General features: G+C 42.8%; 1 protein-coding gene across 3 annotated transcripts in view; it reads left to right on the top strand.

The window, feature by feature from the left end:
* Positions 1–27,002, top strand: part of lmo3 (LIM domain only 3) — a 52,678-nt gene that overhangs the window by 8,900 nt on the left and 16,776 nt on the right. The gene's annotated exons all lie outside the window — the stretch shown is intronic.

Genomic DNA, 27,002 nt, shown 5'->3' with positions numbered 1-27,002 from the left:
TGCTAAGCAGCCATTTATTTGCTTCAGCAGTGAGCAGTGTTAAAAATAACAAACAGAACTCCCTGATGGTCCCTATGCTTTCCTACACAAATGAAAAACAAGACAATTCACTTACCAAAGTTTCTAAATGACAAACAGGAGAAAACTCAATCAGCAAAAATGGCTCCTCACCCCTACCAGGCTGCTGCAGTGAAGGATACATACAAGGGGAACAAAATACACAATTGCTGCTTTACAAATCTATTACAGCTATTTACAAAATTAAGACACACACACACACACACACACACAGTTATACTTGCACATGAATGGGCAAAGACACAACGACTCAAAACACATGCTCTTTGTTGGATGTGGAGGCTAGTAGAGAGGGGGGGCCAGGTGGCTGTCATCCGGTAGTTAAATACTGGAGGTGATCAACCAATTATCCAATCCCAGGACAGGAAGAGACTCCGCCCAGGTGTCCACCTCCTAAGAGAGAAAGGGGAAAACCCACAGCCATCCTCTGGTGGGAGGAGTCACATAAACAAACACTGACAACATTGGATCATAACGATAGCTTGGTGGAAAAATGTATACATAAATTTGTAATGTTACCCAGCTGCAGTGGGGTGGTGGAGGTGATCACACCGGTTGATTTACTCCAGCTAACAGAGTATTCTGATACTGATGAGAACTTGTCAGTGTGATCGTTTTAAGAAGACAAGTTTATTTGTTCCAAAGGAAAAGCAGCACATCGTCAGCATGCAGGCTTATCTTATGGTCTGTAGTTTCATTTTGAATTTCTTTAATATCTACGTTTTTCCATACAAACACCCAAAAGTGAAGAGGGAAGTGTGCAGCCCCGTCTGGTGGCCGTCCCGACATTGAAGGTTTGGGAAGTAAGATCATTTATCCTAACACTGCATTTAGATTCAATGTATGAAGACTGAACCATCCAAATTTGTGCAGATTCTAATGAAAACTCCCAGTTTACCTGTTCAAAAGCTTTCTCTGCATCTAAAGAGACAACCATGGCTCCTAATTTGCTGATGAAGCAGTAATCTATTACATTAATTAGTCTGTGTGTATCATTGGCTGAGTGTCGACCACTGATAAAACCTGTTTGGTCAGATGAATTATGAATGGAGAGATTGTTTTCATCTTTGCAGTGAGAGTGGGTGACAGCTGGATGGGACTGTAGGATCTACGCCTGCTGTAAGAGTTCATGTTTGGATGCTGTCGTTGGCCAATGTTCTGTAAAACTCTGCTTTTCCTGCTCTGCTACAATTTTACAAAATCAAACTCTGAAAAGTGATACAAACAACATGCATTTTTGCACTGCGTCATGTTTGTTGCATTCAGCACACAGTAACGAGTGTGTGTGTCTGCTGTGTTGCACTGGTAGATGTTGCAAAGTAACAGACCAGAGGAGAGAGTAAGATGAGATGTACTTTATTAAACCCGAATTGGGAATTATTTTGTTATTGCAGTTAATACGACCACTACTACTACTACTACTAATAATAATAATAATAATAATAATAATAAGTGCCTGGTGCGTGTATAGACACACACAGATATATGCAGATGCACATGTGTGTGTGCTATACAGTGTGTTATGAAAAGCACTATTGATTGGTCAAATCGGACTCAATTATTATTCGTAATTGAAACAAAAGTTTAAAAAGTATTTTAGTTTCTTTAAATTCAAATCGTCTTCCCTGATAGCAGTGGGCAACATCCTGTCCCACGATAGACACAGACATTGTAGTTGTCTTCCATCTTCCATCGATCATTTCTAATAAACCTGCTGTTCAGCTCGACTTTTCTTCCTCCTGTAGGATCGTTTGTTTCTGTTTGGGCTCCAAAACGTTGGACTCGTCCCCCTCTTCAGATTCGACCAGCAGCTCCAACAGGAAACATGTTCTCGACAGCGTTCTCACCGTCAAACTAGTTTGAACTCACCGTATTATTTTTCCCACTCTACCTTTGTGTCCACATCGAGTCCCGTGCTTCTAGAGTTTCTACTTTTAACATTAGACTTAAAACTTGTGGATCACATGACCCTGAAAACTCCTTAGTTACAGCCTTTGCTCAGCCTGCTGTGATACACAATGACTCTACAGCAGGTTCAGTGCTCTGTGGTTTCTACTGGGACAACTGACAGACTGCAGTCCTGGAATTCCCTCGTGGTCTTGAGTAGCATTCCCACCTTATTGCTGAAAGACGTCTGATAGCCCAGGATGAGACTGTTCATATTTCCTCCCTTTTGCTCTTTAGCTCCAGCTCTCAGCTGTTTCCTCTGTAGATCATTCAGGACAGCAGGTTTGGTTCAGTCCAGTCACAGAGGTATATTCAGTGCCATCAGCTGTTCAGTGTAAACAATGCAGCTCACAGAAAAACAACCACATGAAAAGTGTGTGTAATACATTTCTTACTTATTAAAAGTAACTCAGAATGTGATGAAGGAAAAAACACAGGAGCTGCGTCGACTGTACTCAGAGTATTTATGCCTAAAACACTTGTTAACACAAAATTTCAAAATGTTGTTTTTTGATTACTTTAAATAACTTTAAGTTACATTTATATAAGCTCATACAGAGACTTATGTATATAATTTAGGGGAGCATTTCATGTGATGTTTCATGTAAAAGTAATTTATTTAAATTATTGAAAGAAACAACAGGAAATACAATTCTGAAAACTTAAATAAATGGTGACCATTTTAAAACTGCAGAAACGTACATTTCAATACAAGACGAAGTAAGAACTGCAGTTTTTAGGAACATTGAGTAAAAACAAACTGTAAGAGCTCAATATTTAAACAATATTTGCTGCAAACAGCACAGCTGTCAATCTTATAAACTCCAGATGTTCACCTACATATTATCCAGTCAGTCATTAGGCAGGTAGACGTGGACGAGGCCACACTGACATTCTAATGATGAAAAGCAAATATAGACTATTCAAAAGGTAAAATATAGAAATTATTGCACGTTCCATCCTGAAAGCAAACAATACAACTGTCTAAAATTAACACTTTAGGAACTAGAGATTTGCCCAGCTAGTTGACTAGACTTTCAAACGTTGCTGTGCGTGCACGTCAACAGTAGAAATCTTAGTTTGTTAAACATATTCTGATTTTATTGATGTACAGCAGCAGTTACTGGTTCAAAGATGCCCTGATGGCTGCTCCTCCCTCTCTCACGAGCTGGAAACGAGCTCGGAGGTAAGCAAACAACTGAGGTGTACTGACAATGTTCTGCAGTAGTTTCATGTTGAATATATGATTTTATAAATGTGAATTAAACGTAACATTATAATTAGAATAATGAACAAAAGTAAGAAAACCCCAAAGACACAAAAATGAGGTGAACTGGTGAGGGAGGTTAATTCCAGTGAAGTAATCAAAACGCCAGTAAAAAGGGACAAACGTGTCACATGGCCAACTGTTCAGCACTTGTTCGATCACTGAAGCATCTTTATGTTCAATCTTTGGGACAGTTTGTTGCCGTCCAGGTTCATCAGCACTTTCTGAAAGAACTCGAATGTGAGTTTTAGTTCCTGAGGATGTAAAACAGTCCAACATGCATGGCACATCCGAGGAAATACTCCTCAGCTCAGAAGTTTCACCCCCTCTATCGCTACGCCGGTATCCTCGGGTTTGTCCTCGCCATCTTCCTTACGAATCGCGTAAAGCCCCAGGGTGGTCTGTGCAATCTCTCGCTTAGCTTCCTCAGCGCTGACAAATTGACTACTTTAAAATATAGAAAACATTACAAGTTCAGTCTTGAAAGCTCACAGGAAAACCTCGATACTAGCCTTCTCAACATACACAAGTCTTTTTTTAGTTTTGTCTCCTCTAACTCAGTGAAAAACAAAGAGCCTGACAGCAGTCAGAGGGGCTTTTCACCGCGCCTGGCTGCAACAATGAGCTTTATGTTGAAACAGATATGCTGTTCACAGTGTGTCTGAAGCTGCAGCTGAAACTGGAAAATCCACCTGTTGGCTGTAATGTGAAGGTTTGCAGACACATGATAAGTAAAGACGCGAGTTATTGGCTCTGTTACTACTTAGCTAACATGAGCTAATATAAGTCTGTTAGCAGAAACCAACAACCTGGTGACGTCTGTGCTGACACGAGATGGTGCCACACATGCTCTAACAACTCAGTTTAAACACTTATTTCTTAATTAGATTTTCACATAAAGAGTTAAATAGGGGACAGGTTAATTGGAAAATCTAAATTGCCCATAGGTGTGAATGGTTGTCTGTCCCTGTGTGTTGGCCCTGCGACAGACTGGCGACCTGTCCAGGGTGGACCCCGCCTCTCGCCCTGCGACAGCTGGGATAGGCTCCAGCGCCCCCGCGACCCTGAAAAGGAGAAGCAGATGGATGGATGGAGTTAAATCTATGACAGTTTTTAGAGCAGGGCTCCATGATGTGAATGACCCTGAATATGTGGAGTGTTTCGTGTCCACTTTGATAAGTGAAATATTACCCAAACCACAGCTTCAGGTTAGGTGGAGCCACTGGTTTCATCTTTTAAAAACATTAAAGCTAAAGCCTAAGCTAAAAGCTGCAGTAGACTAAAGTACATTTCCATGTGACATGCAGTGGAGTGGAAGTATGAAGTAGTGAGATATACTCAAGTACAAAACATGTACGTTACTTAAATGCATTCGACCGTCGATCATAAAAACGAGGACACACTAACGTTTTTCAAATCTTTCTCGTTTCCTTTCGGTGAGTTTCACCCTTAGCCAGCACAAATGAATCAACCATCATGTTAGTAACAATACTCATGTACTGATTGTTAGTGTTACTGTGCTGTTACTGTTCGGGACATTCTTCGTACCAGTGTGTGGAGTTATTGATGCTTGTGATCATGCAGAGGCGTCATTCCCCATCAAAGTATTCTTGTCAGTTTATGGTCTTATTCCAGAATCAGTTGATTTGGTTTCTGGTCCTTTGGGGGCCTTTTGGAAAACTCCAGGTGTCACGTGGCTTTTACTTAGGAGTGGGTTCCCCCACACAGGCCTGATTGGTGTTGTGCTGTTTGCCCTTCCAGAAGGTTCTCCTCTGTCCACAGAGCCGTGCTGCAGCTCAGTCTGACTCATAGTTCTGAATTTAACAGAATTCACAAGAATTTAAAGCAAACTTTTTTCTTTTTAAACTTTGTCATGATGAGTTTTTGTGTGAAGGGTCGAGGTTACAGGTCGCCAGTCTGTCACAGGGCTAACAAGCACAGACATTCACACTCACATTGACACTTACACTAACGTAGCCCTGCTGTGGGAGGAAGCCATAGCACCCGGAGAGAACCCACACAGACACGGGGAGAACCCACACAGACACGGGGAGAACCCACACAGACACGGGGAGAACCCACACAGGAAGCCCCGGCCTGGTGGATCTGTGACCTTCTGTGAGACAACGGTGCTAATCACAGCACCACTGTACTGTGTTTGAAGATTAATTTAATTCATTCTGGAATAATAACATGACAAAGTGTGAACTCGACCTCTGACCTTGAGGTCATTGAGACTGAAACTTGTCAGAGTTTCAGTAGATACAGCTGTGGTATCAGTTTCAAACATCTGCCTCGTTCCTGAGTTATCACTTTCAAAACGCCGCCTGCCTTGTGATGACGATCAGCCTTTGAGGGTTAAACTCGACACTCGGGCGGGCGACTATGTGAACAGTGCAGTAACTGAGTTCAATGAGCAAACAGGACAAACCTCCTGTTTATTTAAATATTATATATAATATCATTGAAATATAAACTTTGCTCTTTCAAGCTGAATTCCAGCAAAGTACAAAAAGTGAGGAACAAAGAAGATTGTTGGTCAAGTCGAGGAGCAACAGCGAGTTTAGCAGCACAAGCCAAGCAGGCTCTGCCTCTAGTATCAGATCTCCAATTAATAACTGGAGCAACCTTAATAAATTCCCATTTTCATGGACATTACCTCCGATGGTCCTTACAGCTGTAGGTGGTACAGAGTGAGGTTTATTCGTTCTGTCTCTGCATTTATATAAAAGGTCAGAAGTAGTTTGTTAAGAATGTCAAGAGACAGTTTTTATAAACGAGTACATCAAGACTGGAATAATAGCCAAGTCACGAACAGTGTCGGGAGGGTAGCCCTGAGTAACATGAAGATCAGATCGATTCTCATTACTACAAGTTCTCCGTGGCAGGTAGGACACGTATGTTATGCAAGTCTTCTGTTTGAGGGTTAGAATAATGGCAGGATGCTGTAAACGGACCAAACTTCAGTCAGGAGAATAACTGAGATAATCCATCCACATTACGAGGTTAGTCATTAATATACTGCAACAACATGGGAATTTTTTTAATTCCTTACTTGGTTTACTTAAAGATTCCTTTATATTTTCTAAGAAAAGCAAAGACAGGTTACGGGGATTACTGGGAGCACAAGAGCTCACTGCGGCTCAAGACTGGCATTGAAAGATGGGCAAACACAATACTGTTCAAGCTGAGGACCAGTCCTGCTGACAAGTGCCGGCTTCTGTCATCTGTCAGAGAACAAAAGTCCTTGACTGACTTGATGTGAACGGTTTGTGATCAACAGCAATCCAGACTGTAACACGGGGGGAGTATTTTGGAGCAGGAATGAGATCAGTTTCAACATGTTAGTCTTTCATCTTCAAAGTTCAAGGTGACTGAATTGATTGGATGTCTAGTGTCATGTGAGGTCCCTGCCTTTGGATTAATGAATGGCAAATATAGCAAACTGCAGCATCCACATTTGATCTGCAGAGCAACAAAGAGACCCAGGGCCCGCCACAGCCAGGGCCCGCCACACCCAGGGCAATCAGTGACTGCACTATCACACACACACACACACACACACACACACACACACACACACACACACACACACCAACCTTAACTATTTTATTTCTACTTATTTAGTTTATCTCGATCTGTCCACTCAGGTTAGCAACATCACAAAAAGATTTCTATAATCCGCTGGCTTTGTCGAGTGCATGATGCACCCACATCCTTCTCCACGTGAACCCCACTCTATTTAGCAGGGTGACACGTTATTAGGCCTGACATAATCAAGGTTAATAGAATTCTTCAGGCGTCTGAAACCCAGAACGATGTAGTCCCACCAGCAGAGAAATAGTAATCCTCCAGCACAACACCTGCAATAAAAACTAAAAACAACAATAATAAACGCACCAGGGGAAACCTGAAGAATCAGCACAAATGCAAACACAATCAAAGCTATGATCTTTGTGCTTCACTCTCTCTCTGAATGTGGGAAAATACAACAAGATTATTTTATGATCCCTGTGAAACCAGAGCTTACACTGGTGATACTGGTAATAGCATGACAACACTGTTTATGCTGATATTTGATTTCCACAGTACAGAGGGATGAAAGCTCGGAGGAGGATGGAGAGCAGACAGACTGACACATTTGAGTTTAAAAATGTGCAGAAAATGAAGACTGTGGCGTGCGTGTCGGTGCTAATGTGAGGAGTCCAAGGTTGGATGCAGGAGTGGAAAGGCGATTGGGCATCTGTTAATGGAAAACTGTAAATTGTCGGCATCCGTTTTAAAAGGCAGCACCAGGAAAACACTCATTTATCTATCTGTTCATTCATTTTTTAATCCAACTTCAATTTTCCTCTACAGTGGTTTTAGTAAGATTGTAACTGCCAGCAAATGCACAGCACCATCAACACTGCTGGATTTATTAATGTTTGGAAAAGCTGGCTATCAGTGAGGGATAAGCCTCCATGTACATGATGGGTCAGTTTAATCGTTCACATTTTCTCCTCACTGAGATCAACTTTCTACTCCACAGTCACTGTGTAACCCTGTGTGTAAATACAAATGAAAAATGCATCATGCTTTTATCTGGCTCATGACGCATTGTCAGTTTGCATATCAGTGTCAGGCCTGACTGTGACATCAAGTCAAGCTTTATCTGCAGGGGCGTGCAGACGGCGAATAGAAAAGCCTCTCGCCTCTAACATTCATGTATTTTAAATCTCATTCGGATCAAATTGTTTCCATCATTACATTTATAATAATAATGTAACAAGCAGTTTAGTGTGTGATTACTTGTTTTTTAAAGAACAGGATATTCAAGTGAATAATTGAAGGTCGTAATCGACATTCTGAAATATTCAGTCTTTAGACCAACTCCGCTGATTCATGGCTCCATCAACATCCATTCTGTCTCCCTTCTTAATGTGAGCATGTGGATGTAGGCCACATGTTGCAGTGAGTCGGCACTGATGGCCTTCTGCCCTGGACAAGCTGGATGTAAGCCTTAAGTGGCCCAAATGCAAAAAAGTAATTAGGAACCAAATATGACAAATGTGTAGTAAATATTAGGGGTGCTACAATACACAAAATTCACGGTTCGGTTCGATACTTTGGTGTCACGGTTCGATATTTTTTCGATACAAAAAAATGTTCATGCTTTTTTTAATTTGTCATTTATTCAAATTATAAATATGTATTTTAACTCAAAAGTACAGTTTTTAAATTTAATGTTGCTGAAACAACAAAGTAATAAAAAATAAATAAATAAATCTGACGGAGAAATCCCTCATCTTTGGAAAAGAGAGTTTATTACAGAGAAATGGCTCTTTCAAAATAAAAGCTATACTATACGCTTCTTCTGGGCTATATTCTCAGCAGCATATTAAACATATCAGGTCCCCATAAGGAGAATCATGTGCTAACAGCTGTCTAAATGACTCGGGTAAAGCTTGTAGCATGCGTGCTTGTTGTTTTTGTCTGCTTCCACTTGTCTTTGCACTAGGATGCTGTCGGCGTAAATGTGCAGTCATATTCGTTGTGTTCCCACTAGTGCTGTCAGCGTTAATCTGAAATGACGTTAACGCCACAACACGGCAAATCTCCGTTAACGAGCTACCGTGAATCGCCCCGTGCGTGGGGCTGGGCGGCCAACACGTTAACGAGCTAACTGCGCTAACGCACTAGTTCCCACCCATGTAATTGAGCATTGCGTGGCACATCCAACATACTGTTTTACTTTAGTCCATGACGCGCTTACCTTCAGGGTCATACTTCACCTGAAGACCAAAATAGTTCCAAAGGCCAGATCTGAATGAGGGTGGGGGGAGGTTCAATTTGCCATGTTGCAACGAGCTTAGCTTCTGTCTTGCTAGCTTGCGCTGCGCTCAGTGGATCTGCGCTCGACAGTGCAGCCTAGACGGAGTAGTCGAACGCAGATCCACTGAGCTCTCAACACAGACAGCATCGTCAGAAGAAAAGCTGATAAAATAAATTAAAAATGTTGTATTGTTCGATACATATGCGTACCGAACCGAAAGCACTGTATCGAACGGTTCAATATCGATACGAGTATTGTTGCACCCCTAGTAAATATGCACTGGTTTCCTTAACTATGCTCGACATTTATAGCACATTAACAGCATCTGAACGTCATGTCGTTAAGAAAAAGGGGGAAAAAACCAAGCAAATAATTGAGAGCTGTATCTCGCCCTGCAGTCGTCGCTTCTACTGTTTGTCAGAAACAAGAAGAAAAGGCTGAGGTGTTTCAAACTGTGCAAGAACTGGACTGGAAATCAGTGGCAACAGGTCTTATGGAGTGATAGATGCAGATTTTACATTTCTGGTTCAATAGATGAAAAGAGGTCGGGATTGAGATGCGACAGTGAGTGTGTGAATGCGACTGGTTCCTATACAGCACTTTGCTACTCTGAGCATTCAAAGCGCACAACTTGCCTTAGTCACACATTCACACAAGCTCTATTGTCTACAGTCACACTCTGATGGACGTATCAGAGTGCAGCTTTGGGTTTGTGTCTTGCCCGAGGATATTTGGGCTGCAGCCAGGGATCGAACTACCAACCTTCCAATGAGGAAATGACCTGCTACAGCCACCCCACCCGTGCAAAGCCATCTGTAAAACATGGTGGAGGCCACGTCGTGGTTCGGCACTGCAGACAGTGGTGTGGGGGATTGATTGACAGCGGCTTCGTTTTTCAGGATGACAGTGATCCCAAACATACTGCTGTGGCGTGGGTGTGGTCTCTGGCCGGCTGCAGAGGGGTGACGCAGTGAGCTCGGGGCGGCGCAGGGGCGGGGTGAACAGGTGTGCTGGGACATGAGTGTGATTATGTCTCTTTATATGTTCACAGTGACAGTCAGAGGGGCAGAGACGTGAGAGCGGAACAGGAGTGTCTGTGTCCCACTGACAACAAAAACCACAGTGTGATCACATTCGAAAATAAAGTAGTGCTGTCATCACGTCCGCGTCCTGTCTATGCTTAACGGCTCCAGCGTTACAACTGCCAACGAGGTCAAAGCATACCTGGGTAGAAAAACAGGAAATGGGTTAGACATGGGCACCCCTGAGCCCAGACCCCACATTACTGAAGCAGTGTAGGATCAACTTATGAGAGCCATTTATGAACTACTGCGTTTATATTGGAAAGGTTAGTATACTCAGGTGCCCACTGAGGAAACAGGGGAATGGTCTTTGACCACATTCTCTGTCGCAGGAATGCCACTAGTGAAAAAATGAAGTGTTGTGTAAGTGATGTTCAACCGGGAGAGGAATTGCAATTCATGTCCACTGAACAATAAAGAGGAAGTGGAGGCAAAGATGTTTGGACTATAGGGTCTTTGTAGCGCACAGCTGTGCAACACATGACTGCTGCGGTCATGTGGCACCAAGTACCAGTTTAATGGAAAGCCCTGGACCAGGCTTTGGAAAGTCCTTCAAGAAGCCTGGAGAAATAATCCTGAGTACTACTTTAATTAATTACAAGAAACCTTGAGAAAGGGTCAAGTCTGGATTGGAGAATAAAGTGGTAATGGTGGAACTGGCAGTGAATTGGAAATACTGTGTTTTTCTTGTACACTGTATGTTTCAATACATTGCTGCACTTGTTTCCAAGTATAGAATAAGTATGGAATAAATAGGTGGCTGAGCCTTATACAGTATTGTATGGTTTGTCCTACGTCCTAAATATTCTATATCTACAGACACAAACATGGATGTCAAACCTCAACATTGAAGTTTACCTGAAGCCCACACACACAGGGACCAGTACCTCCTCCTTCACTCCCACCACCCTCTGGAACACAAACTTGGAGTAATCAGGTTCCCTCTGAAACATGCAGTCATCCTAGTTGGGCTTACCCCAGAGAAACTCAGGAGAGTTTTCTCCAAGCACGACATCCCAGTTTACTTCAGACCCAGCAACACACTCAGAAACTGGTTCATCCCAAAGACAAAACTCCAAAACACAAACTTAACAATGTGGTGTATGCCGAGGAATGCCCAGACCTCTACATCGGAGAGACCAAACAGCCACTTCAGAAACGCACAACATAGAAGAGCCACCTCCACAGGACAAGACTCAGCAGTCCATCTGTATCTAAAGGTCAAAGGTCACTCTTTGAGGATGCCAATGTTCACATTTTGGACAGAGAGGACAGATGGTTTGAGAGAGGAGTGAAAGAAGCATCTACGTCCACTGTGAGCGACCATCTTTGAACAGAGGCGGGGCTTACAACACCAACTGTCTTCCCAGACGCCTTAACGCCCACTCGCATCCTGGGCCATCTGACCTCAGGAAATCACATGATAGGGTGGGGCCAGGTTTCACAATGAGCTCACCTGAAACCCTGGCTGATTGTGACCCTCACCCAGTTTCACACCTTGGCTCATGTGATTAGGTAGAGGGTCAATAGGGGGTCCAAGACCCACTTAGGGACACTCCCATAGGGCTTCAAATCTGGGACTGTCCACCAGTTGCTCTTAGAGCTGAGGAAGCTTCCACGTCCTCATTTTAGGTTTGAAGGCGTTTTAGTAGATGAAGGTGAAAGGCTTCAACATGAACCGAGCTGCGGTCTGGGGAAGGCATCGAAGGGGGTTGGCAGCGGTTCCCGGGCCTGGCAGGCAGGGAGGGTGGGGCACGAGAACGAACAGCTTGTAGAACTGGGGGAACATATGTAGATGAGAACCGGGAAGCCATTCATGTGTCTGAAACTGGGTTCCACTCTTGTCATCGACACCAGACTGTCAGCTGCTCTACCTTCTGACACGACTCAAGCTCAGTTGAACTAAGTTGCCAGTGGTAGCTTATGTGGTTTTTACTCTCATCCCATTTATTTGATATCCTCTGTCCTTCCAGACTGACCTTTATGGTCTTAATAAAATGGTCTATATTGACATTAAAGGAATGGAAAGATGGTGCTATGGCTTATGGGCAGGTACAGGCTCAGCTCACCTTTTCACTGAACAGTGAATGTGCCCGTCCACTACAAAATTCTAATTCAAAATGCACTTCTGTCTTTTTAATTAAACTCTAGTGCAGTTTGGAGGCTATTTGACCTTTACTGCCCTATCTTTATGGGGAATGCCACAGGTCATTTCTATGCATATATTACTGGATTACCCGCCTCCCTTTTCCTCTTGATGATCCTTGAGGCTTTACAGATTAAGGACAGGTTTGGGTCTTAAGTATAGCCTATTTTTAATCTGCTATGTGGGGAGTATTTTAAGGCAGGAGAGCTCTAATATTTAAGGCTTTAGTTAAAACAATTAGGGAGAGTTGGGGGTTTTTTAATGTCATGATAGTAACATAAAAATGCAGTGCTTAAAAAATATCAACATCAGCAGCCACCAGAGCCAATAGTTTTTTAAAGAGTTTTTAAATTATTATTAAATATTTCAAATCTCAGCCTTTTTCGGGTGGCGCAGGCCTGAATCCAAATCAACACGTCAAGTCAATCACTGCATTCCCTGAAGGACTTGACTGGCTTCCAAAAAATGCTGAGTAAATATTTTTTCTTTGCAAAACGAAGTCCAAGTTATTAATTCAATTCAATGCAATTTTATTTATAGAGAAGCAAAACAACAGCAGTCGCTTTATGTTGTAAGGTAAGTTATTACAGCAAAATAAGAAAATCAAAAATAAGATTTGTTCAGTTATTCACTGGAAAACTTTTCATAGAAACAAAAAGAAAAACTGATGTTATGCATTAATACAGGTCAGTTTAGTATGAGAGTAACTGTGTAAACCGACACCAGGGATGCTGACACACATTTATCTGTGCACGATGTACAAATTTGTGATTATTTTTTTCCTTTGTTGAATCAGAATATTTCATTAATCCCTAAGAAAATATGTGGTTACAATCGCTCCAAGACAATAAGAGCAGTAACAAACTGAAATAAATTATAGACAATCCTGAGCATCGTCCGACAGATGTTCAAAGATCTCAGACGCCTCCAAAAATAGAGACGAGTCTGGGCCTTCCTGTAGAGGGCAGTGGTCAGTCCAGTTCACTGTCAACGTGTACTCTAAGGTATTAATACTCCTCCACATCGCCCCCCTTGACTGAAACAGGCGTCCTCCTAATGTCCACAATCAAATCTTTGGTATTTGTCACGTTGAACTATAGATGATTCTGCTTGTACCACATGACACAGCAGCCAACCACAGCCCGGTACTGCAGCTCATCACCCTCACTGATGCATCCGTCCACTGCAGAGAAGTAAAGAAACCAAAACTAAACTCAAAAGTCATCATCCATCCAATTCGTGGTTACAGGATTAGACTTGGTAACCTGTGATGTGATGGACTCGCATTTTCCAAAACTGTTTCTTGACATCTTTTATTAAATTCAAGGATCACTTGGTCTTAACACCCGTTTGGTTTGACACTGATTGAAGAACGACACAAAGGGCTGTGTGCCTTTACGTTGCAGGAGGCCTTGTAGCTGTAGCTTAGAGCAATTTTTGTTAGTTGGTTTTGTTTGTTGGGTTTTTTGTCATGTTTAATGTTGTGTATGAATAAAGTGTCCCTGTATGGACACTGTGTGAGCCTGGGCTCCATGTCTTGCCTGGCTACAGTCAATGCTGGCTGCAGCACATTTGGCTGCCATTTCTCCTCTACAGGCATGTGAGAGTACGATAACACACTGCTGTTTAACACATGATGACATGCAGCATGCACCCCACTGCAAGCCCCTCACGTTCTGGCACAGGTGGTTTTTGTACTGTGGTGGAGAATCATCCACAGTTTTCATCCTGTATGCACACACTCGTACGTTACACACACACATCACAAATGTTTTTCCCTCACTTCTGGAAAGTGAAGCGTCACATAGAGAGAAACTTCCACGTGGACCTGTACTTCTCACACTCTTTAGCTTATAGTGTTTAATAGCTGCAGGTCACAGGAGATTATTGTGACATCAATGCATCTGCATGATTCATGTGGCTTGCATGAATGCCCAGCAACAGGAGGATTGAAGAACTATGGAACAGATTGGGGATGTAGAGAGTTCCAGGACAAAGAAAGATTGACCCCTGTTAGCTAGCCATCCTGTATCAAGAGTATTTAACTAACAGCTCAGTGAGGATCTGTGCAGATGTAGTTGTCGAGCTGTGGTTTGAGATTAGCTGGAGCTGGTTCGGTTCAGTGTGATGAGCACTGCTGCTGTGTGTTACTGATGCATCCTATAGCCCGTTTGTGTCTGATGAAAGCGATCACCTCGTGGTAATAGAATTGATCAAACCTAGAATCTGCGTGTGTTACAAATGAATATGAGTCTCTATTATGGAAAAATGGAACAAACATGTTGACTTGCACTGAACGTAAGATACAGACGTGGAAGCAGATCTGGCTACAGGTGTTAGAGGAGGTCGGTTTGGTTGGTGGCAGTCCCACCTACAGACAGTATGTGGGTAGCATAGGCATCGCTATGAGATCTGTACTGAACCTCTGAGTTCTCAGTTACTAGCTGGTCAGACACCACTGTAACCCTCCCCCAGCTCCAGGCTGTTCCCAGTGCACATGCCAGTGAGGTGTTTCAGATAATCAGCACTGCTCAAATGTATTCTGTGCTGACTTGGGAAGAACATGCACTGGTACAATCGTTTTTTAAACCCTGTTGTCAGTGCGTTGAAGTTCTGTTGTAAGGTAATACAGTGTTTTTGATGTTGTACTCTGCATCATGATAAACGAAGAAATAAATCTAAAACCTCTGAAACCTGGATCTGTGATAACAGATACTCCAAAGAGAAAAGAGCCTTGCAAAGCTAACTATCGGCAGTTATAGCGTCTTTCTGTGCTCCTGTAAAATGAGATGTAAATGTGGCAATTTTAACAGCCTGATTTATTCATGAAAAGGCCAAAGAGATGAATGCTAATACTGCAAAACTGCTTTGCCCTTGGCCAGGGCACATTGACAAACAAGTGACTCAGTGAAAGAATTAACAACTTCATTAAGTTACCTGACAGCACATCCAGTTCTGCATCCCTTTGTGTGTGCTGGCTGCTGCAAGCCTTATCTGTTGCTACATAAGGTACCGAAGATGCGTTTTCTGACTTTAAAGAACCTGTAAAGGCGGAGCTTGAATGGTTTTAAGGAAAGATCTGAGAATGGTTGTTCAAGCTAAGAGCCTGAAAATGCAAGTCAAGCCAAAGTTTCACCACTGAGGAAATCCAGTGTGTGATTGGTTTGGTGGTATGAAATGATCAGTGTGTTTCTGCATCGACATCAAAACCCAAAGTGGTGAGCAGCTGCGAGACACAGTAGTGCTGAGGGGGTCCTGCTGTATTGATTGCTGATAGTAGGTATCAGTTTTCCATTGGACTTAAATCTGTGAAATGCTAAAGAGGCAGTCAAAGCAATCTGCAGCCATGCTGTCAGTCTGATGATTTCTCAGCTGCCATGACTTAGAGTGCTTGATCAATGAGAGCTGAGCTTTCTGTTTCACACAGACAAAGGTGGCAGATCTGCTGGCAAACATCACACACACACACACACACACACACACACACACACACACACACTCCTCGTGCCTATGGTACGACAACTTTTCTCCGTGCCCCTGGTACACTGCTCAGAAACACTTTGCCACACACACACACACACACACACACACACACACACACACACACACACACACACACACACACACACAGCTCTATTTCCTGTTCGCTAAAATAAGATTATTTATGATAACATACATTTTCTTTGTGTAGATTATGTGATCATCACAGTGCTTATTTGACTAACGTCAGTTCACAGGACAAAGACAGTAAATGTGAGGAACATGAAACAAATCTCTGGACATTTCCAGGACAATGGAGGAGCCACAGAGTCTGCTGGCCGGGGGTGGGCTAACGACTTGAATCTGTTTTTTAACAGATTTGACAACTTATCACCTCTCCCACCCCCCAGGTTCCATTAACCCCCCTCCATTTGCCGCCCCCCCCCTCCGGGTGCAATGCCATTGTCACCTGAGCTCTCCTCTCACCACAACTCTGCTTCACCCCTATCCACACATCTATCCACAACAAAGCGAGCCCCACCCCCCACTCCAGCCCAGCCTCACATCTACTTCACAGCTGATCAGGTGAGAAATCAGCTCAAGAGGACGAAGGCAAGGAAGGCAGCAGGTCCGGATGGAATCTGCTCCAGACTGCTCGGGGACTGTGCAGACCAGCTCTGTCAGGTGGCCCTGTACATCTTCAACCTGAGCCTGAGCCTGGAGAGGGTTCCTGAACTGTGGAAGACTTCCTGTGTGGTTCCGGTGCCACAAATCGCACACCCCAGGGAGCCCAACCACTTCAGGCCTGTTGCCTTGACTTCTCATCTGATGAAGACCATGGAAAGGCTCATCCTGCACCACCTTGAGCCACTGGTGGGCTCAGTGTTGGACCCCCTGCAGTTCGCCTACCATTCTGGAATTGGGGTGGATGACGCTGTCATCTACCTGGTACACCGATCCCTCTCTCACTTAGAGCAGGCGGGGAGCACTGTGAGGATCATGTTTTTTGACTTCTCCAGTGCTTTCAACACCATCCAACCCACACTACTGAGAGGGAAGCTGGAGGGAGCCGGAGTAGGCAAACAGCTGCCTGCATGGACCATCGACTACCTTACCAACAGACCACAGTATGTGAGGCTCCATGACTGTGTGTCTGAGGTGGTAATCTGCAGCACGGGGGCACCACAGGGCACGGTGCTCTCACCTTTCCTGTTCAGCCTTTACACTTCAGACTTCTGTTATAATTTGTACGATTGCCATATACAGAAGTTCTCAGATGATACAGCCATCATTGGATGCGTATCAGACGGGAATGATCAGGAATACAGGCGGGTCATCAGTGACTTTGTTGGCTGGTGTGAGACCAACGTACTCCAAATCAACGCCAGCAAGACACAGGAGATGATCATAGACTTCAGGAGGAAGTCACCCCCTACAACACCGGTGAACATCCAAGGGAAAGACATTGAGATAGTGGACTCTTACAAGTACCTGGGTGTTCACCTCAACAATAAACTGGACTGGACTACAAATACAGACGTCCTGTATAAGAAGGGCCAGAGTCGACTCCACCTGCTGAGGAGACTGAGGTCCTTCGGAGTCTGCAGGACTCTGTTAAGGACAGTCTATGACACTGTGGTAGCATCTGCCCTTTTCTATGCAGTGGCCTGCTGGGGGAGTGGATGCACGGACAGGGACAGGAGCAGGATTGACAAACTGGTGCGGAGGTCTAGCTCCGTGCTGGGATGTCCCCTGGAGTCTGTGGAGGTGGTTGGTGAGGGGAGGATGTTAGTAAAGCTGACATCCATCATGAACAACCCACATCACCCACTGCATGAGTCTGTGAGTGGGCTGAGCAGCTCCTTTAGTCAGAGACTGAAACACCCTCGCTGCAGGAAGGAGCGCTTTCGCAGATCATTCATCCCAACAGCAGTTAGACTCTATAACTCCTCAATCACGATGTCATGAGTCACTGGACACTGTGAACCACTTCATGCATAATGGACCTTCCATGACCTTCCAAGCTATATAGTTTATGTCTTCCATATTTCCAACTATATCCATAATCACATACTGTGTATGCTACCATTGTATATAGTGTATCTTACTTTTTTCATTGATTGTACTTAATTGTATTTTTGTATTTCCTTCATATATCTGTACCTGAGCTGAGGTGACGCAAAAATTTCCCCGTTGTGGGATCAATAAAGTCTTATCTTATCTTATTCTCACTATTTTCTATGCATTGAAATCAATGCATTTCTCAGTGTTCACTAAACACAACATTGATATCAGACCTCATTGTTAATCCTCATGGGCACCGTTTGTAGAGTGAAACATGCTGAAATTAACTGCAACATTTTTTCACATTTAGCTCAAAACCGTACAAAAAAAATGTTTTTTTCAAGTCATTCTTTACAACATTTAGCAAAATACTGGTAATACCAAAATCTGACCCCTACCAGCACACTTTTGCACCGGAGGTTTTCATAAAGCTTTTATTTATTTTAATTATTTTAGATTTAACATTAAAACTGTTTTTTAAATATAAAAAGTTAGAATTATTTTACTAAATGTTGTAAAAAATGACTCAAAAAAGACATGTTTTTGTAAGGTTTTGAGCTAAATGTGGAAAAATGTTGCCGTTAATTTCAACATGTTTCACTTTACAAACAGTGCGTCAAATAATCCTCATGGTGGCAAAAACATCTGTTTGGCTGTTAAAACAGTCAAACAACAGTCAGCAAGAAGTAAAGCTTGGGGTCCTCCTGGCTTGTATCAGGTTAGGCTCTTAACACGGTCTCTGCCAATAATGAAATATTACAACAATCAATGTTTTCACATCATGCAATAATGTACATTCCTACCAAAAATGTGCATATTCTGTGCAGCGATTCATGAGCCACTGTTAAGTTCAGAACCATACTCAGCTGGGAAAAGTGTTCTGAGTAAAGCAATGCTAACGCTAGTATCAGCCTTTTTTCTTCATCTTGTGGCAAAAACTTGATCTACATTTGTGCTACAGAAAGCTTCTTAGAGGATTGTCATCGTTGGGTTTGACCAGGCCGGCGCTTTGCTCAGATTCATTATCAAGAATTCATTTGTCTGCCTTTTCTTTGTCACACATTGCGCTTCATCACCGCATTTTCAACCAATAAGGAGCCAAGACACTCCAGCAAATGTAGGTGTTCCTGTGCATAATGCCTCACTGTGATATATAGATAAACATAATTTCCTTCCATAAAGTATTCTGATATAAAGGCTGTTCGTACTTAGGAATAAATATAAAAAGACATTGTTTCTAATGGCTTGTTACAGTGAGAGCAACAATTGGCGTGTCAATCAATCATATTTAACATTTTGAGGTCACAACAAGCTTCAGCTTCATTTTGCATCAAATTTGCTTTTAAGTTAAATTATATACATTTAATATTTTAAGCATAAAAGTAGTTTCATAACTTGTTTGTAAATACTGTGTGACTATGTCATGTTATGTCATATGCTAGAGGGTCACATGGCATTTAGCATAACACAAGCAAATTTGTCTATCTGTGCAATTTCCACCTTGCAGCTCAGTGAGGTGGCACAGAGATGTTAAAAGCACCCAAAACACCCTATAATTGTTCTGTTGTGTCAAGGGAAGCTTGGCTGCCATTAACCTCCCAATACCACAATTCACTTCACACATTTAGCGATTACCTTCCCAATAATGCTTCAGTCTGAGTGTTCTGGAGTTCCTGTAATTAAATTGGGCTTTTCACATGTAAGCTAAAATGCTAAAGGATCAAATTGGGTGATCTTAATCACAAGCGAATAACTTTGAAGGAGGGTCACGTGTGCTGGATGTCTGTCTCACATCCTGATGAGATGGGTCACATTAACTGAAGAAGAGGTCGAGAGCGGGACGCTTTTCTGTTTTGTATAATTTGATGGGGAAAATGGCGCGCCTTCAACGACAGTTATTATTTAGCCTGTATTCAAACTATTAACCAATCATATTTTAAAGAGTCTTCATGAGAGACCCACGTGGAGACGTTGGAAAGTTAGGAAGAGAAAGACACATTTTTCCTTCCACTGGTTTTTTGATTATTGTGTGTAGTGTGTCGTCAGTGATGTTTGGGACAAAGACACACTATTTGTAGTTTTTCCTCTGTGCAAACAGTCAGTATGTGACTAAACTGAAGCTTTAATTCATTTTACCAAGATTGGAAGCCAGTTTATACTCTGTTCCCCATTTTTAGAGGTTAAAATTTTAGAGTTTTATGGCCGGATCCGTCCTGACGCAGACATGGTATATGACGTGGTGAATTTTTATTTATAGTTTTTCACTGTAAAATGTAATGTAGGCTCCTTAGGAAACCCAAATAAATCTGTCACAGGGACACCAACAATTTTATAATAGGCCGAATAGGCCTGGATTCAGAGATGTGTGGACAGTCACATCAAAGTTGTGGGTTGACTCAGCATCCAGTGAACTGGAACTGTGGAATCGATACCCTTCAATCCAGGCTTGTGTCGGACGGGTTTCTCTGAGTTTCTGATGACCTGAGCAGGTGCACAGGGCAGAGATCTTCTCTGAAACCATCCCAGCTGTACTGTGGGGCTCCACATGCCCCAGGTACCACACTGAGATCTGGAAAAATGCACATTTTACAGGTGATCGTTTTAATCCAGCGGTCCCCAGCCTTTTTTGCGCCATGAACCGGTTTATGTCCGACAGTCTTTTCATGGACCGGCCCTTAAGGTGTCGCGGATAAATACAACAAAATAAAACCAGTACCAAAAAAAAAAAGATTCATTCATAACACCTGGGAAAAGACCCAGGAAAACTGAGTTAACAATAAAAACGATTTTTTTTTAAAAATAACGATAAAAACCCTGAAAACCATAAATGTCACACCTGAGCCTCAACTCTCACAGCCCGGTACCAAACGACTCACAGCCCAGTACCGGTCCAACCTCCAACAACCTTGCTTCATGTTCTTTCAGGGTTTTGGAGAACACAGTCAACAAGTCATTGAGGAAACTAGTACCTCTTTCAACTGCCTATCCACCATGCATGGTCTGTTAGTCTTTGAAGTTTGCTTTGTGCATTTGTCAGACCTTGAGGCATGCAGTTAAATTCACAGAAGCCCAGGGGGCAGATGAAAGCAGCCTTGGGTTTATCTGCTTCCTCAATCTGATAATAAACAGACTTTAGGTCAAGAAAACCCCAAGCTGGCCCAAAAACCCAACCAAAGTGGCTTCTAGATTGGGAAGTGTGAACGCATCCTTTATCATCTGAAAGTTGAGTTTCCTATAGCGTATGCACAACCGGATTACCACAATAGGTGAAGAGAAAGGAGACTGACTCTCTGATTACTTGAATATCAAGAAACTCTTGAACGTGCCTGCAGAGAGCTTCGATGTCCTGAGGCTGTATCGGACAAGCACGGTGTTGTTAACCTGTTGAGCCCCAACGCCCCCGGTACCGGGGCAGCAGGAGAACATCTGGTTTTACGAGCTGTGCCTCCAGGTCTGGTAGAAACATCAGAATCTCAGCTAAAAGCTCACAAAACAGTTTCCTTGAATTTCCGGGTCTTCAGGTGTGTGCTCACACACGAGGACCCACACCAGATTCAGATCATCATCACAACTGGGAGCTTAACCCTTAAAAACCCAGACCTATTTCTACTTTCATGAAAATTACGGGGGTTGTAAGTTATATCAAATGAATCATATATAACACATTTCTGAAGTTTTTTTTGTAATAGCTCCACCCACTGCCCCAGATCTGAAATGTCACATATGCGTCACATTGGGCATACAAGGTACATTTGTTCCATATTTAGAAAGTAATTCTGTAAACACTTTCTTGCTTTTAAAAACAGAATTCTGTTCTGTGATGGGCGCCCCCTGTGTGATTTCCTAAGGATCAGGCTTGTGGCAACTTCTGCCTGGAAGCTTCTTTCTTTCAGTGGCTTTTGGACACCAAGTAGCTTGCAGTCATGACGGTAAATCAGCCATGCGTTGACAACACCGAGCATGGTGGTTTGCCAGAACAGGTAGAGATACCACCTCCGTGACTTCATGTGGTACTTGTACCTTGCAATGCAGGCGTCAAGCAGGTCAATACCCCCCCATGAATGTGTTGTACTCCTTCACAATGTGTGGCCTTTTGACCTCAACAAATGCCTTGCCCGATTTGCTCAAGCGACGGACTGTATCTTGAGGCTCAGTTGCACAATAGGATGAGATGAGGGTAACAGATTTGTTGTCATACCACTTCACAGTAACCATGCTCTCCTCCTTAGTCACCCTGGCATCAACAGATCCTCTGCCTCTCTGGGCAAGACTTTTTTCATCTTCAAGCTGACGACCTGCTAAGCGATTTCCACGAAGTGTTCCTACAAAGTAGATCTGTCGCTGAAGAAGTGTGAGCACAAGTGGGGCTGAGGAGAAGTTATCAGCAAAAACCTTGTAGTTTTGCTCAGCTGGCAGAGTTTCACACAACTTCACCACAACATCTCCTCCAATCCCAACTAAAGTCTTCTTCCCAGTACCACCTTGATAAACAACAAAATCATGGAGCATACCACAGGATGAGCACTGGGCCCAGATTTTCAATCCCCAGGGGTGGGGCTTTCCCTTCACATACTGCCTTCTTGGGCTGTGTGTCCCCTTGAAGGGTACCATTTGCTCATCAACAGAGTTGTACTCCTCTGGGACGATATCCAGGCATTGTTTGCGAAACATTTCAAACCATGGACGGATCTTCCAGCACTTGTCTTCTGCATCTCTGTGTAATAAATCTGTATTGTCAGTGAAATGTAGAGATCCCAACAGGGTTTGAAATCGGTTGCGGGACATGTTATCTGCTACCATAGGACACCTGGTGTCATTTTCCCAGTATGCTCGATTTCCAGGCATTTGGCATAGACCCATCCTCAGATAGAGACCAATGAGTATTTCTAGTTCTTCAACAGTGGTATTTACATTTCTCAGATGGTTGGATTTTTGTACACTGTATAAATTTGTTTGTTCCATTAACAACAGCAGCATATCATCTGTGATGAAGTTTTTGAAGTACTCCAGTGGAGTGTGGATCTCATCTGGAGGTTTGGCACAGGGTCCCTTGAATGTGATCTCAGGGGTTTCGAACGTTTTCTTTCTCCAGGAGAATTTTTGTCCTTTGATAGCTGCTTTGGGCTGCCCAGTGTCCATATGGCTGTGGCTCTGTCTCTAAATCGCTTGAATCACAACTGTCTGAATCACTGGATTCACTTGATTCATCACTCTCCACGTCTTTGTAGGGGATGTAATTAGGGTCTCCAGAATCTTTCACATCCCTCATACTCACTCTCCTCTGCAGTGATAAACTCTAGCGCATCTTGAACACTATATTTTTTCTTTTTATCCATTCTACCAAACAGTGAAAATGACAAAAAAAAATGGGGGGTAACTGAAAAACGCCTCGACAAAGCTAAAGTAAAGTTCCATCACAAATTTAGGTAATTTAATAAATTAGTTATGCTTGAATTTAGTTAAATATGACTGAGAATTAACAACAAAGAATACGTTTACTTAAAATAACTGAATGAGCTAAACTGACTAAGCAAATGATCAGTTTTTGTCTTTTTGTGACAAATATGTCACAACATTTTTTTTAAGAAAATTTGGAGTTTAATGCCCGATGTGACATATTTGTCACAGCGATATTTAACAAACTGATTCTAGATCAAATTGTTTCAGAAATATTACCAAACTAGGTTACAAATGACCTATGACATCTTATCTAAAGTTTAGAATTGCTGAATGAGTAAAAGCTTACCTTTGCAAAAAGAAAAGAAAGTTTTTAAAATTAGCATAGTGGTCTCATTAGCTAACCAGGTGGACCAAGACTTTGAAAATGGTGTCTTGAACACCCAGAGTGCCTCACTTGTCACATGACTGAACTAGTTTGTGCAGTAGACGTCACTTAGGGACTTTATTAGTTAAAAGTCAAAGTTAAAACCATTATAAATAGTTTTTCTCTAAGTGTAAAGGGGCAGTGACACCAGTGTCACTGTGGGTCCTTAAGGGTTTTAAAGTTGTGACAGCTCAAGCAGACAAGTGTGCAATAATAAACCAGCAGTTAACGAGGCAGAGGAGGACTGCTCAACAACAACTGATCATTCTGAAGACCACTGCCTGCTGGGATAACATGAGACGTTCTGCCCTGCAGCTTCGCAGTACTATAGTAACTGATGCTGGAGTGATTGGTATGGGCAATTAGCTTTGGCGTTTCAGGGTAAATATCATAGTCTGTTTGTACCTATCAGTAAGAGGCACTCTGAGGCAGCCCAAACATCAAGAACTATGAAAGTTAACCTCAACAGAGACCCAGAAACTCTTGGAAAAGTTGTCTGTGTCTGTCCATTCACTCACAGTGTGCCTTAATGTCCTGCTCTGACATGTGCTGTTCATAGAAAGGTTGGGCGATAGCAGTCACATGTGAGCTAGTGCCAAATGGACACACTTATTGATCACTTCAAGTTTGCTCCTGGTACCAGTCAAGACTTTAGAGCATTCCAGTTGTAAAAAACAATCATTCATGCTTCCTAGAGTCATACTTGTGTGTTTGCTGTTAATCTTTATGTGTGTGCGACATTGCACACATTGCACCAGAGACTGGACCTAGTTCACTGGTGTTGCTGGGATAGCTCTGGTTAGAAAACAAGAAATAAACACAAGTTAGTTTTTTTTTAAGGGTTTCATTGTAACTTAGCTTGACGCCACCAGTAGTTCATTGGTTCTTTAAGCAAATTCTGTAGACGGTAAATAAGTAATGATGTGGCTTCTCTTCTGGACATACAGGTCAGGGCAATGTTCCTCCATGTGGCTCCAGTCTCTGAAAGCAAGCAATAACTCATCGTTAGGAGCGTCCAGTTGCAGATGAGCACTAATAGAGCTTCAGGTTCAGGACTTCCTCAGGACTCAAGGAGGAGAGTCTCAGATTATTCCCACAGTAAATGAAATAAAAATGTGTTAAATAACAATCAGTAGTCATACATGCAGGGTATGTAAACTGCGTGAGTCTGATTAGATCTTCCAACCTTAACATTAACATCAGCACCTGCAGCAGATTTCTGTTTGCCTTCTCCGTCTTGTGCCTTTCTCAACGTTTGTTTTGCTGGTTTTTGTTGTATTTTAGCATTTAAGCTTTTTTTTGGCTGTGACTAAATTCCAAATCAGACAAAACTGGACAAAGAACAACCCCATTAAAAATCCTGTGGTGAGATGCTAGAAATCCTTTGGCTGTTATTAACCCGGGGTCTGTAATTATGCAGATTGCCATAGATTTCTTTCTGGGTGCCTAGAAGTGAGATCCAGGGGTTGTTCTCAGCACGACAGGCGGATGAGGGAATGGTTGTGCATTACTGAACTTGCCACATTCATCATGTTGACTGATGGCACAGGGAGTCAGTCCCCAGGTCCCGGTGGTTAATGTAGTGGGTAATTAACTGTCATTTGCCTAGTAATAGGCTGATGATCAATGGTTTGTTAGGAAACAAATTCTAATCCAGCAGCTGATGAATGCCTGCTGAGGCTGGAGCAACTGATGTGATAAGAGGGATAGAAGAGATTGGGGTTTGGGGAAGGAAGTGGAGAGCAAGACTGCTATCAGGATTTCAGATGGCTGCTTGAAGCTCTGCTGCTATCAGCAGCTGCTGTCCAAGCTGGATTAATCCAATTGTTCTCCTGTGCTGGAAAACTCAGACGAATGAATGATAGACGGGGAAACTGATGTCTCTTTATTTATTTAACTGTGCCTGCAGATCAACAGAGAAGCCGTCACTAGAGCCGCTGTGTCACTCGACCGTTTTGGGCTATGTGGTGTGGGACAGTATGGTGAAGTCATGGAAGCTGAATAAATGAGCAAAAACGTGTTTTATCAAGAAAAAGAAACATTTGACCTCTTTAAAGATACATTATTATTCTCAGGTATGAAGCATGTGTGATGCCTGGTGTTCTCTTAAAGCACAAGCAACACTGTTCTAGACATGTCCAACCGCTGTACCACCGACAGTCTGGACAAGATGCAGATGACAAATCTGTGTGTAAAATAAGCAACACGTCACCAATTTTCTATTCAGTTCTCACCAGATGTCAGTAATAACCCAACCGATCCACACATGCAAAGAAATCCAACCATATATGTCCATAATTAAGTTAAAAGTAATAATGACACAGGGAAAAGTATTGAACACATGAAGAAAGGCAGATGCGTAAAGGCATGTAGAGTCATGACAGTATCAGTGATTAGAAAGCAGTCCTGCCACTTAGTGCAAATTAAGATCAGCTGATGGCCTATAAAATGTGTCACACAAGAAACACCTCATGGTGAGCTCTCGTAAGACTGTCACAAACTTGTGGTTGCCAAATATACTGTGGCATTGGGCGCACAATAATCTACTGTCGTTCCAGCGCGCACAAGATTTCAGACAGAGTCAGAAAAATGGTCAGAAGAGTTGTCTAAGAGCCGAGGAGCACCTGCAGCTATGGTTGTTTCAAACAAACAATAGGTTCTGCATTTCACCGCCACGTTCTGCATATACCCTCACCGTGCAAGACTCCGGTGCTGAAACGTCATCGAACCTTCGGGACTTTGTGTGGAAGAATGGGCCAAAATCACTCGAACACTCTGTGCGACCAGTTTCACCATACAGGAGGCGTCGTGAAGCTCTCATCACGGCTTCTGCCTGAAGTCTTAAATAGATTCCAGTAAACGTGTTCAATCACTTTTACCCGTCATTGTTATACATCATTTATGGACATCAATGGTTTGGGTTCTTTGTATTCGTTGTTATTGACATGTGAGGAGAATTTTATGTGAATAGCACCTCAGTACTTATTTTACTGCTGTATTTGTTACCAGTGACAGTCTGCTACCATCAGGCCCGGGGTCTTGTACAACTGGTCAAGCAGTGAAAGACGGATGGCAGGTAAACTTCATCCATCCTCCTTCCTCACTGGCTGAGCCGAGGTCTACTGTGCACTACTTGTTTGAACAGCCTTTGGCAGCCAACAGTACAACAAAGACTGAACCCTGCTTAGACTCTGCTTTTTAAGAGACTCCAGGAATACGTTCAAACTGGTAATATGTTCCCATTAGTATAGGTTTGTAGAAGGGTTAGTCTTTTAAGGAGATGGTTGAAGTCATACAGA

Source organism: Simochromis diagramma, unplaced genomic scaffold (assembly GCF_900408965.1).
Source record: "Simochromis diagramma unplaced genomic scaffold, fSimDia1.1 OVJJ01000453.1, whole genome shotgun sequence".
In the NCBI taxonomy this organism is placed as follows: Eukaryota; Metazoa; Chordata; class Actinopteri; order Cichliformes; family Cichlidae; genus Simochromis; species Simochromis diagramma.
This window is presented reverse-complemented; position numbering and strand designations above follow the sequence as displayed.